The sequence below is a fragment of the Lycorma delicatula genome, chromosome 13, assembly GCF_047948215.1.
Source record: "Lycorma delicatula isolate Av1 chromosome 13, ASM4794821v1, whole genome shotgun sequence".
Taxonomy (NCBI): domain Eukaryota; kingdom Metazoa; phylum Arthropoda; class Insecta; order Hemiptera; family Fulgoridae; genus Lycorma; species Lycorma delicatula.
Genome location: NC_134467.1, coordinates 40,019,491 through 40,032,430, shown reverse-complemented (window position 1 = coordinate 40,032,430; position 12,940 = coordinate 40,019,491). Strand labels below are relative to the sequence as shown.

General features: G+C 32.0%; 1 protein-coding gene across 4 annotated transcripts in view; it reads right to left on the bottom strand.

The window, feature by feature from the left end:
* Positions 1-12,940, bottom strand: part of LOC142333723 (uncharacterized) — a 63,670-nt gene that overhangs the window by 43,604 nt on the left and 7,126 nt on the right. Inside the window, exon 2 of one of the 4 annotated variants that reach the window (XM_075381166.1) lies at positions 10,728-10,883. The exons of the other annotated variants lie outside the window; for them this stretch is intronic. The gene's annotated coding sequence lies outside the window, so the exon portion shown is untranslated. The remainder of the gene's footprint in view (positions 1-10,727; positions 10,884-12,940) is intronic. 4 annotated transcript variants of the gene reach the window in all.

Below are 12,940 nucleotides of genomic sequence, written 5' to 3'. Positions count from 1 at the left end.
CTTCTCAAAGCAAGAGTTAAAGTTTTCTGTAAAATAAAAGAACCGAAAAAAAAATTAATCGAATAGAATAGCTGGAAGCAGGATAATAATTTAATTCTACACTTGATCACATTAAAGAATATGATACACGGTTTTTAAGAGCTTTGTACTTAAAACCCGTATTCGATTTAACCGAATAAATAATAAAATATCAATACAGATAATATTTTTTAGTATTATTACATAATAACTTAATAAAATGTCCGCGTAAAAAGTCCAACGGTGCTTAAATTAAATTTCTATACACACAGAAACAAATACGTAATTAGTTTTTTACTGATTACTTTCTTTTTTGCCCTTCCAGTGTATTTTTGGACAAACTTGGCGATCAAAGAGCCCTTGCTTTCCTCCATCTTCTGATGGCTTCTGAAAAAACTAAACCGCTTTCACATTCCTTCCACCGACTAAACTAGAAAAGGAAACTAACAAGGAACGTTCCGTACATATGCGGAGTAAAAAAAAACTACTTTCCACCAACACGCCAGGGTCGTTACTGCAGGAGCGACAGTCCTCTCTCTCTACTTCGCGTGAAGCTTCCTATGTGCGCATGCGCACAATATCCAAACACCACGCCGCTGGAACTGTGAAACGCACAGTTACATACAAAGATTTTTTTTATCTTTTCATAAAATGGGAAATGGCTACTGACATTAAACTTAAGGATTATACAGGTTGTCCCATATAAAACGCAACCCATGAATCACTCATCCATGAAATTTTAAAAGTCAAGCTTACTCCCCTACTCGTTACTGAAATGGACTCGTCCAACATCTGAACATCGCGGCGACGCAGTAGAACACTACCAATAGTAAAAACAATGCAATCATAACGTTCAGTGTATTGTGCTAGAGACAAGATGGTGTTTTCGCTAGATGAACGTGTTATCATTGTCGAGTCGTACTTCAGTACAAAATCAGCGGTTGCAGTGCAAGATTTGTTTCGCCATAAGTACCCAGATAAACCGGCTCCTAACAAAACATCAGTATTAAGGTTGGTCGCAAAATTTAGAGAGACCGGTTCTGTTAATAACAAGGAACACAAAAGATCTGCGTCGGTGTTGAATACAGATACAGTCAATGAAATCAAAGACAGATTACTTGCCTCGCCAAATAAATCGATCAGACGTTTGTCTGCTGAAATTAATTTGTCTAAATCGATTGTTCATCGGGCGACCAAACGATTACAATTACGACCTCATCGCATTCAAACGGTTCATCGATGTCTTGAGCCCGACAAAGAAAAACGGCTACAATATTATCAACGGTTCCGTCGATTTCTGCGTGACGGAATTAATGTTACGGATTCGTTATTTTTCACAGATGAAGCACGGTTTCATTCGGATGGCTACGTAAACAGCCAAAACAGTAGAATTTGGAGCGCTGAAAATCCCCACGTTTATCACGAAAAACAATTACACCCGCAGAAGTTGGGCGTGTGGTGTGCGATATCGCGGAAGAAAATAATCGGTTCTATTTTTTTCGAGTACACCATTAATGCAGAACGATATCAGGATATTTTATTTCAGTTCATCGCACTCTTGGAAGAGGAAGACAGACACTGCCGGCTACAACATGACGGTGCGATATCGCACTACGCAGGTTGAACCTCTGATTTCGTTGAGGAATTCTTTGGTAATCGTGTTATCGGTCGAGGCTTGTGGCCACCAAGATCTCCAGATTTGACTGCGGCGGATTTTTTTCTACGGGGATACCTCAAAGAAAAAGCCTACAGCAACAAACCGCGAACACTTGAACGATTGAAAGTCAATATTGATCAAGCTGTATTAAATATCCAGCCAGAAACTTTGAAAAAAGTTGCAAGAAACGCTGTAAAAAGAATCGAAGCTTGTATTCAAGAAGATGGCGGCCACTTCCAACATTTACTCTAAATTTAAGGTAATGGATGGTAATAATAAAAATTACATTTACATTTACACATGCCTTTTTATTATTTCAATACCTACCAATATAAGTTTGGGTTTTATATTGGACACCCTGTATATTGTACAAGTATAACCAAAGAATTAAAGAAAAAAGGTTTCATTATGTTAAATTTTATCGATAATATCAACTGGAAAAAAGGGTACTGCAGTTCCATAGTGCCTATACGCTAGCCGCCACTGATTAGAATATTCACTAAAATTGATTTAAAATAAATTAAAAACGAAATTTTAAAACATTTTTATTTTTTTTTATTTTGGGATCTCCCCATCAGGGGAGGAGTATAATAAGTTTTTTAGTAGCTTTATTGTTTAAGAAAATATTTTTTGAGCTTTAAGTATTTCAAATTGTGAAATAATTTTTTTCATTTTGGGGTTTCCCATAATGGTATTTTCATATTTCTCAAAACGTACGGAGAGATAAAACTGATCGGGTTGGTCTAGTGATTAACTCGGTCATCGCAAATCAGCTGATATAGAAACTGAGAGTTCTAAGGTTCAAATCCTAGTAAAGTCAGTTACGGATTTGAATACTAGATCGTGGTTACCGGTGTTCTTTGGTGGTTTGGTTTCAATTAACCGCACACATCTAAGGAATGGTCGAACTGAGACTGTACAAGACTATACTTCATTTACACTCATACATATCATCCTCTGAAGTATTATTTGAACGGTAATTACCGGAGGCTAAACAGGAAAAAAAAGAAAACGTAAAGGAAATTCGTGTTCATCTTCACGCTCCACCTTCTATGCGATCGAAAGTAACACCGTTCTTTTTTGAAAAGGCGGTAAAAGCTGTCAGAGTTGCATGATTCTCCTACAGACACCGTTCGTCATACAAAATATCTTTCATTTTATAAGGTTTTATTTAACTTGCTTTAGTTATAATCAAATCTTGCAACTGCTATATCTTTTGATTTATCGTATGAAAATCAATGAAATTTGGTACACGTATGTTAACTTCGATGACAATACAATACTACGGTGTTAGAATTTTGATATGACCCACCCCACACGCGCTACCCCTACGCTAAATTCATGCATTTACTTGAAAATCTTTATTTCTCATGAACTATCTTATGAAAATCAATGAAATTTGATTCACGTATGTAACTTCGATGACAATACAATACTAGTGTCGGCATTTTGATATGACCCGAAATAATGAACAGAAAATATCTGTTGTATAATGTCTGTTGACATTATTTACATCATTTTTCTTATAATTAAATTCTTTACAATTTATGTTAAGAAGTGTATGATTTATTCCCAATTTAACAACGATATTGTACGTCAAATTAAAAAAATGTGTTTTTTAACCCTATTTTTGGCGTTTTACATGAGATATCTTAGAAATTAAGAGAGATACAGTTCTGGGACCTTTTTTTTCGATTTCCCAGCTCAAAAACCATAAGAAACAATTGAATTTGCCTCTTAATTGACCTTCCCAGAATTTCAGAAAGCCTTAATTTACCCGGAGGAACTGAAACTTGGGCGAAATCTTTTAACCTGTATAACTCGCTAACGAAGCGTTTTCGGACCGTTAACGCTTTCGACTCGAAGCGTTTTCGTTTATGTTAACTTTTTTTGTTATTTTTAGTCTCTAGAAAGAGTTGTCAAAGTATTGGCTTATCCTCCTGAATCACCCTGTATTTATTTTAAATTAATATTATTTTAAATAATTAATCAAAAATGTGCATATAGTAATTAGATATTAAAACATAAAGCAGGTAAATAAAATAACATTGTTTTCGTTAAAGAGATCGCATTAGCTACTAATTGCACTTTAATTATTAAAATAAATGTATAATTAAAAACCATTGAACATTTAAAATTTATAACCCATTATTAACAAGAGATTACAATACCCTTTTAAATTCCCATGAGAAGCATATATTATTAGCAAGATATTGTTTACCTCACGTTACTTAATCATAGACTAAAAATTTTATTTTTTCACCGGATGTAATTTTAAGGTCCCGGGTTCGTACCCTGTTCAAGTATTAAAAAAAATCATTACTAAATCCCTCCCGCCCAAAAAAAAATATATATATAAAATAATATAAAAGAAATAAAAATGATTTAAATTCAAATTTAAAAAAAAATGTATATATATATTAGAGTGGTCCAAATAGGGCAAAGTTTTTGTCGAAAAACATGCACCCCCTGATTTAAAAGTACTCTCAAAAACAAAATTTTTGACGCGTTGATGAACACTTTCCGTTCGAAAAAAGTCATCCCCCACTCCACTTGAATTTTAAAGGGGATTTAACATGGGTTTTAGGTTATTTTCAAGTCGTGACGATATAGCACTTGCATGTTTCATCACAAAACTTGAAAAATAACGTATATAAGGGTTTTTGGGGTCGGAGAACACGAATTTGAAGTAAAAAAACTCATTTTGGTTAGGTACGCTAGCTCTTTTTGATGAAGACATCTCAAGCGAATTAAAACTGAAAATGGTTGAAAAACTAGCAATTTAGGGTGAAACTTACGAAAATTTATTATCTGCGACAGATGATGATTGTGATTATGATAACGAACCTGCTCACACGAAACGCTACGAAACTAAAAATGTTAACGAATTGTTAAACAAAGAAATCAACTTTTTTGTCAACACGGAGTCCTTGAATTTTTTTAAACGATTCGAACTTGCGACTAGCTTTCTAGAAATTGATCCATCTAAGTGGAGCGAAAACGAAGATTATTTGGCTGCTTTGAATCGTGTTAAAAATCTAAAGGTCGTCAATGACTGCTCAGAAAGAACGGTTAAGTTGGTGAAAGAATTTAGATGTAAATTCACTAGAGATGAAAGTCGATTGCAATATATACTACAAATTGTAAATGATCACCGCAAAAAACATCCAAATGTATATAATTACATTACATATGTAATGTAATATAATAATAGAAATAGAAATCATAAAATTTTAACAACATTATTTGAATAATTATATACATGAATATAAAATTTTTTAAATAAAATGAGAATTGATCTTTTTGAATCTATCCTTCAGATTTTTTTAATTGACAACGACTTCAACAGTTTTAATGTGTCAAAACAATTTTTTCACTTCAAATTCGTGTTCTCCGACCCCAAAAACCCTAATTAACGTTGTTTGTAATGTCTAACATTGATTTTTCTACATAAAAAAGCTAGTTGTCAATTAATTGGCAGGGATTTTGACAGTTTTAACTTGTCAAAATAAGTTTTTAACTTAAAATTCGTGTTCTCCGACCTCGAAAACCCTTATTAACGTTATTTGTAATGTCTACCATTGATTTTTATACATAAAAACGCTAATTGTCAATTGATTGACAGCGATTTTGACAGTTACAAGTGCCAAAATGAGTTTTTTACTTCAAATTCGTGTTCTCCGAATCCAAAAACCCTTATTGACAATTTTTGTAATGTTGAGCATTGATTTTTTTTCATAAAAAGCTAGTTGTCAATTGTTGACAGCAATTTTGACAGTTGTGATGTGTCAAAATAAGTTTCTGACTTCAAATTCGTGTTCTTCGACACCAAAAGCACTTATTAAAGTTGTCTGTAATGTCAAACATTGATTTTCCTTCATAAGAACGCTAGTTGTCAATTGATTGACTGCGATTTTGACAGTTAAAATGTGTCAAAATAAGTTTTTGACTTCAAATTCGTGTTCTCCGACCCCAAAAACCCTTATATACGTTATTTTTTAAGTTTTGTGATGAAACATGCAAACGCTATATCGTAACGACTTGAAAATAACCTAAAACCAATGTTAAATCCCCTTTAAAATTCAAGTCGAGTGGGGGATGACTTTTTTCGAACGGAAAGGGTTCATCAACGCGTCAAAAATTTTGTTTTTGAGAGTACTTTTAAATCAGGGGGTGCACGTTTTTCGACAAAAATTTTGCCCTATTTGGACCACTCTAATGTAATATATCTTTAAAAATACATCTCGCATCTGGATTTTTTCCCGGACAACCAAAGTGACGAACACGGTGAACGTTTTTATGAAGACACTTCGGTGATGGAAAGCCGCTATAAAGGGAAACGGAATACTAACATGGTAACCGTTGGGAATTATTCCAGGTTGTGCGTGAGATTATTTATAAAAGAAAAGCGCATAAGTGAAATGATTCTAACACAGGTATGGTCATGCAAAATTATAAATTTTACAGATATTAACTAAATTTTCCCTTAATTTTTTTTTTTTGAAGAGTAATTTATTTCAATTTTAGAGTGATAGAAAAATTGTATTTACATATCTGTAATCTACGCAAAAAAGCAATTAATGAAATGGTATCACACTTAGAGAAACATTAAAAAAAAAAGAAAGTTTTTTGTCCATCAGTATAATTTAATTATAGCTAAAATTTAACTGTAAAATATATATCTACGTAATAAATAATTACACTTACCTTTACATTAAACGAAATTAAAAAATAAAATAAAATATAATAATAATAATAAACAATGGATAATATTTTTATATAATTTAAATAATTTTTTTAATATTTAAAAAACAAATACATTTTTTTTATAATTAATTTTAATATAATTGCCTATAAATTTTATAAATAACCTAATACGTTTTTTAAATAATAAATTAAACATTGTAACATCACAAAAAAAAACTATAAATACGTTTATTTTAAATAATAATTAAAAATATGGAAAAATATCGTTGTTAACCCAACAACATGTATCTATAAATATTAAACAAATTTATACAATTAACCCTGAAATCTATTAAAAACGGACAAATATATTTTTAAATACTAATAATTAATAACCAATAGTTAAAAATAAAAAAACACTAAAGGAAAAGATGTTACGTCTTTAAAAAGTACTTCGAAAATGAGTTTTACCATATCAACCGGCAACTAACAGAGAAAACCAACCATCGATTTTATTTGTTTGCCTGTAACTATGGCAACCGATTACATAATAATAATACTACAAACACAGATATCAACAACAATACGTTTCAAATAACAGATTTTTATTATTTTTAGAAAAAAAAAGAACAGTTTAATATTTAATGAACTTTATCGGTATCATTTCATCTGGAAATTAGATGGTATCTATTAGTTAAAAACAAATAATTAATTTCGTTCTTTATTGAGTCAAAACAATTTCCTGTAATAATAATTACCTTTTTTTATTAGAAAAAAAAATTGATTTTCTTTTGATGTTTACTATTTTTGACTTTTTTTTCTCAAAGGAACAGTAATAGGGATCTAAATAATAAATCAAAACATTTAAGATATTGAACGGCTTACTTTAAAAAACAAAATGAACTACTCAAATGTTTAATCCGGCACGCAAATACAGAGTGATTCAAGAGGGTAGGGCAATACTTTGACAACTCATTCTAGAGGTTAAAAATAAGAAAAACGTTCATATAAATATAGGTCCGAAAACGCTTCGTTACAGAGTTATACAGGTTGAAAGATTTCACCCGAGTTTCAGTTACTCCGGGTAAATTAAGGCTTTATGAAATTCTGGAAAGGTCAATTAAGGAGCAAATTCAATTGTTGCTTATGGTTTTTGAGCTGGGAAATCGAAAAAAATGGTCCCAGGACTGTATCTATCTTAGTTTCTACGATATCTCATGTAAAACGCCAAAAATAGGGTAAAAACACATTTTTTTTAGCTTTGACGTACAATAACGTTGTTAAATTGGCAATAAATCATACATTTTTTAAACACAAATTGAACAGAATTTAATTATAAGAAATTTGATGTAAATAATGTCTACAGAAAACAAATAAAATTTTAAACATGTCGACTCTTATCAACAACAAAACCGACGAATACTTAGAAGAAAATGTTACAAAATAACAAAACAGATGTGTCTAGTAGGTACAATAATTTTAGACCTACGGAAAACAAGTTGGCAACACTGACTTTTTTCATCACAATTTGTTTAAATACTACTCATTGTTGTCAGTTAATTGTGGTAATGTATTAAATAACCTTTCGCTGATGAATCGTGTTTGCAGTATTACGTCGAATTCTTATCGTAAAAATTTCAGAAAACCGTTAACAAGTGTAATTTTGTATTAATTTTACAGTGTATAAAAATCAAGTCTGTTAAAAAAAGGGAAATTCTGTTTAGTTTTGTTTTAAAAAACGCGCGTATCTTCACTAATGCCGAATATGCTGACGTGATTTTCATCTATGGATTTTGCAATAGAATTTCTTCGGCAGCGGTTACGGAATATCGACATAGGTATCCCGATCGTGTTGTACCAAATCGTAAAGTATTTATTAGAATTTTTAATAATCTTCGTGAGAATGCTACACTTCCCAGCGCTCATATTTCATCTGAACGACAAGCAAATCGTGTTGATAAAGGTGAAAACATTCTGCAGATGGTTCAACGTAGTCCGGCAACGATCATACGATTAATTGCAACACGGCCCAATATTTCACAGAGTATGGAGGACGTTAAATAATAGTGGATTGCATCATTTTCATATCCAGAAAGTGCAACATCTCCAGCCTAGTGACTACGCCAGCCGCCTGCAGTTTTGTCAACGGGTTAATAGGAATCAACAATTAATTCCATTTATACTATTTTCGGATGAAGCTACTTTCATAACGGAATAAACAACACACGAAATGCGCATCGGTGATCTGAAGAAAACCCACATGCTACAATGGAAAAAAATTTCCATCAACGATTTTCAGTGAATGTTTGGTGTGGTATCATAGATGACCAATTAATCGGTCCTTTCATACTACAACTCGTGTCACAGGAAGAAATCATCTGGAATTTTTACGTAATGAATTTATTATATTGCCGGAAAATATCCCCTTAGCAAAACGAATTGAAATGTATTACCAACTTGATGGAGCTCCTACACATTCACTAATTTACATCAATCTTCTTATAATTAAATTCTCTACAATTTATGTTTAAAAAATGTATGATTTATTGCCAATTTAACAACGTTATTGTACGTCAAAGCTAAAAAAAATGTGTTTTTTAGCCTATTTTTGGCATTTTACATGAGATATCGTAGAAACTAAGAGAGATACAATTTTGGGACCAACGTTTTTCGATTTCCCAGCTCAAAAACCATAAGAAACAATTGAATTTGCCCCTTAATTGACCTTCCCAGAATTTCATAAAGTCTTAATTTACCCGGAGTAACTGAAACTGCGGTGAAATCTTTCACCCTGTATAATTCTGTAACGAAGCGTTTTCGGACCTATATTTATATGAACTTTTTTCTTATTTTTAGCCTTTAGAATGAGTTGTCAAAGTATTCCCTATCCTCTTGAATCAGGTTGTATATAGCTCTGCTATAGTGCATGACAGGAAAGTAATAGTTACACCAACATTGACATCATAAAGTTAAAATTGTCCTGTTATTTTTTAAGGATCTTAATTAAAAAACTCTTATTGTGACAGAAAAACTAATCTAATTTTATGACCCATCATAAAAATTACATAAGTTTACCTACGTATTTATTATATTTCAGTTCAAAATTTTTTTCTTTATAAACACCAGTGTAATGTATATTTATTTATTTACATACTCTTAACTATAAACGACAGATAATCCAATTACATTCATTTTTTTGTTTTATGATATCCTGGTCAGGTTCGATCTGAACAGGATATGTCACTTTAACCCACCGGGTTGGTCTAGTGGTGAACGCGTCTTCCCAAATCAGCTGATTTGGAAGTCGAGAGTTACAGCGTTCAAGTCCTAGTAAAGCCAGTTATTTTTACACTGATTTGAAAACTAGATCGTGGATACCGGTGTTCTTTGGTGGTTAGGTTTCAATTAACCACCATCTCAGGAATGGTCGAACTGAGAATGTACAAGACTACTACATACACTTCATTTACACTCATACATATCATCCTCATTCATCCTTTGAAGTATTATCTAAACAGTAGTTACCGGAGGCTAAACAGAAAAAAGAAAAAGAAAGAAAAGGATATGTCACTTTTAAAAAAATTAAACATCAAGATGTTACCCATTTTTGACGTGAACTTAGCAAAGTATATACATAATTATTAAAACGGGGGAAAAAAAATCGAAATAAAAGGCTTATTTATACAATAAAAGACCAAAGGATTATTCTTATGTTTTTTTTTTAAATACACTTCTCTCAAAAATTAAAAACAATGAAAATAGAGTTGAAAAAATACCAACAAAGTAAGATAAATTATCTGAAATGGCTTTAAAAATGGAAGAAGAAAAAATAAGCAACGAATGAAAAACAATGAAATTTGGTCCTTAATTAACAAACGGGTCTAACATAATACACCTGTCATAATAAAAAAGAACTGAAACAGGAATACAAAGACTTTACTTAATCAACTTTTTAAGAAAAGAACTCTATATGCATGCATGGGCGTGTGGAATAAGCCTCTTATTTGTATTATAATTTAAAATTTAAAATTACAAAGAAAAAAAAATTCCAATTAAAAACAAACTGGTGAATGCTGATACAGCAATGGAGACAGGTTAAACTTAAAAACAATAGAAAGATAATATAACCCGTAGCGTTAACGCATTTAGTTAACATACTACCTTGTATTGTTAATACCTTTGTAATCATCTTAATTATCCTATTTATACCTGAAATTTTTTTCTCAAGATGAGCATTTTAAAACAATTTTTAAAAATTACTAATTTCTAAAACATAATTTAAATTACGTAAAACATTCACGTAAAAATTAGAACTTAGCCAAACACCAAACACTCAGGGCTCAGGTTAATCCCACAGCCAACTCACGGGTTCCTCAGTGCCACCTAGGACCAAGGGGAACCGTACAGGTTGCTTTGGTCGCTATTCCCATCTACCAGAGTATGTCCGCACAGTACGTTATCCTCACAGCACTGATAATAATACTGATAAATAACAATTATAGCATTCAGCCTTCATAGAAACCTAAAAAAAAAAAAGTTAACATTACAAAAGATAGAATAACAGTAACTTTTTTCTTTCTTTACCTATTTAGCCTTCGGGAATTTCCATTCAGGTATTACATCAGATGTATGAGTGTAAATGAAGTGTAGTCTTGTACAGTCTCAGTTCGACCATTCCTGAGACGTGTGATTAATTGAAACCGGACCACCAAAGAACACTGATCTAGTATTCGAACACGTATAAAAGTAACTTCCTTTACTAGGATTTGAACGCTGGAACTCTCAACTTCCAACAAATCAGCTCCTTTGGGAAGACATGTTCACCGCTAGAACAACCCGATCGATTAAAACAGTAACTATGGTAATTAAAGTACACACACCATTAACAACGAAAAATTCATTAACCCATTTTTTGCCATGATGGCAGAAATATAATAATGAAGTAAAAAGGATTAATCTATTTTTTCCTTCATGAATATATTTTAGGTAGAAGGAAAACATTTTGTAAGGAGGCCACGTTTGGAATATGTAAAACAAATTGTTAGGGATGTAGGATGTAGGGGGTATACCGAAATGAAACGACTAGCAGTGGATAGGGTATCTTGTAAATACCCTATATATATTCTTCATCTATAAATAGATTAAGAAAGAAGCATTTGGAAAAATATAGCTAAAAGAAGAGAGACTTATAAGCCACATGTTAAGGCATCCTGGAATAGTCGCTTTAATATTGGAAGGACAGGTAGAAGGAAAACATTTTGTAAGCAGGCCACATTTGGAATATATAAAACAAATTGTTAGGGATGTAAGATGTAGGGGGTACACTGAAATGAAACGACTAGCACTAGATAGGGTATCTTGGAAAGCTGCCTCAAAACGGTCAAATGACTGAAGAAAAAAAAATGAATATCTTTAATTCACAACTTCATCCTTCTTGGAGATGAAGAAATAATGAATAATTTTAATATTTTAACCTTCACCTTCACCTTCATAAGAGCTAAGTCCTCGGTCGATGGCTTAAAACTTTTCCTGGGATAACACGAATCTATCCTGCAAATTTAAAAGTAACTGGTCGGTTCTCACATGATATGATAAACAAATAGGCAAACTTATTTTATATATATATATATATATATATCCGAATAACAGAGATCTGTTAGATTTTTCAACAGCTGTTAGCCTTCAACCTACTAACAAATACCCCGTTTGAATTTTTTAAATCTGATGGTTGTTTGATGAAGAGATAATTACAAATTCTAAAAAACCGGTTTAAAAACCCAGATGAATAATGATTTAAAAACCACAGAGAAGTAAAAAAAATAAAATTTAAATAAAAATATAAACCACTTTTCTTATTTTTTGTCTTCAGTCATTTGACTGGTTTGATGCAGCTCTCCAAGATTCCCTATGTAGTGCTACTCGTTTCATTTCGGTATACCCCCTACATCCTACATCCCTAACAATTTGTTTTCCACATTCCAAACGTTGCTTGCCTATACAGTTTTTTCCTTCTGCCTGTCCCTCCAATATTAAAGCGACTATTCCAGGATGCCTTAATATGTGGCCTATAAGTCTGTCTCTTCTTTTAGCTATATTTTTCCAAATGCTTCTTTCTTCATCGATTTGTCGCTACACCTCTTCATTTGTCCTTTATCCATTCATTTAATTTTTAACATTCTCCTATAGCACCAGATTTCAAAAACTTCTAATCTTTTCTTCTCAGATACGTCCAAGTTTCACTTTCATATAAAGCGACGCTCCAAACATATACTTTCAAAAATCTTTTCCTGACATTTAAATTAATTTTTGATGTGAACAAATTATATTTCTGACTGAAGGCTCATTTCGGGTGTGTTATTCGGCATTTTATATCGTTCCTACTTCCTCCATCTTTAGTAATGACGACCCCCCAATTAAAAAAATTCTTCCACTTCCATAATCTTTTCTCCTCCTATTTTCACATTCAGTGGTCCATCTTTGTTATTTCTACTACATTTCATTACTTTCGTTTTGTTCATGTTTATTTTCATGCGGTGGTTCTTGCGTAGGACTTCATTCATACCATCCATAGTTCCTTCT